This window comes from Alosa alosa, chromosome 10 (assembly GCF_017589495.1).
Source record: "Alosa alosa isolate M-15738 ecotype Scorff River chromosome 10, AALO_Geno_1.1, whole genome shotgun sequence".
In the NCBI taxonomy this organism is placed as follows: domain Eukaryota; kingdom Metazoa; phylum Chordata; class Actinopteri; order Clupeiformes; family Clupeidae; genus Alosa; species Alosa alosa.
In genome coordinates, this window is record NC_063198.1 from 14,125,543 (window position 1) to 14,126,929 (window position 1,387).

The window sequence follows — 1,387 nt, forward strand, 5'->3', positions numbered from 1 at the left end:
CAAAACAAGCAGACAAACAAGAAAAACAAATACAACAATTAAAATGCATACAGGCATTTCAGCCAATGCACTCTCAGACTGGGTGTGTACCTGGAGCAGCTCACAGATGGATTTGAGAGTGCCACCATGATACTGTTGGTGGACTCATCCAGACGTTGCATGAACTTAAACCTCAAATTTCTTAAAAGTGCTTTCAGTGTGCTTACTCCTGCAGATACAAACATCTGACTAGCACTCCCTCCTCTGGGAACCTTCAGTAAAATTCGCACTGCATTATTGTAGGTAACTTGTAACTTCTGCATGCTGGATTTTTTTGTAAGAAGACCATAGATGGGCAGTAAGCTTTGAACAGAGCTACTTTAACTTGACTGGAACAGTAGCTAAACTTACGTGCTATGGTGTTTGCCTGTGCATATAACTTACAACACTGTCTGTATATGTCATCATTCATATCATCTGTAATAAAATTACCAAGGTATTTAATCTTTTTGCAGACCTCAAGACAATTATTGGCTAATTTGAACACAGGGAAATTAAGCCATTTATCCTGTTTCGTTCTGCATATTAAAACAGCACTTTTGCTGGAATTATATTTTATGTCAAATTCCACACCATAGTCAGAGCATATATTAAGAAGCTCCTGCTGCCCAGCACTACTTGGACTAAGAGTTACAAGGTCATCTGCATACATAAGATGATTCACCAGCATGCCACCAATCATACAGCCAGTGTCTTACTTTTATCATACATTATCTTACATTTTATCATTTATCATTTTGTCATACTTTTCATGTTCATACTTTTCAGTTGCCCAACATTTCTAAAAAACCTTTTTTGTATTGGTCTTAAGTAATGTAATTTTCTGAAATATTGAATTTGGGATTTTCATTAGTTGTCAGTTATAATCATCAAAATTAAAAGAAATAAACATTTGAATTATATCAGTCTGTGTGTAATGAATGAATATAATATACAAGTTTCACTTTTTGAATGCAATTACTGACATAAATCAACTTTTTGATGATTCTAATTATATGATCAGCACCTATATATTGATACCATTTGAAGTGATTGTCATCTTGGACTCCTGGAGTACCACTAGAAGGAGACTGCGTACCACCAGTGGTACTCGTATCCGTAGGCTACCACAGTTTGAGAACCACTGGCCTATATGGTTGTAGCCAAACACAAGCCAGTGTTTGATGAAGCCAGTTGGTTACATCAACCAAATGGTTCTGTCAATCTTGTTTCTAACCCTTAGGCCTATCTGAAACCCAATCATGTAATACAAAGTGTAAAAACACCACAGGTGTAGGCATTTGAAAGAAACAGTTTGTGATGTAAAAAAAACCCTCAGATGTAAACAAGTTTCTTTTATGTTATACAG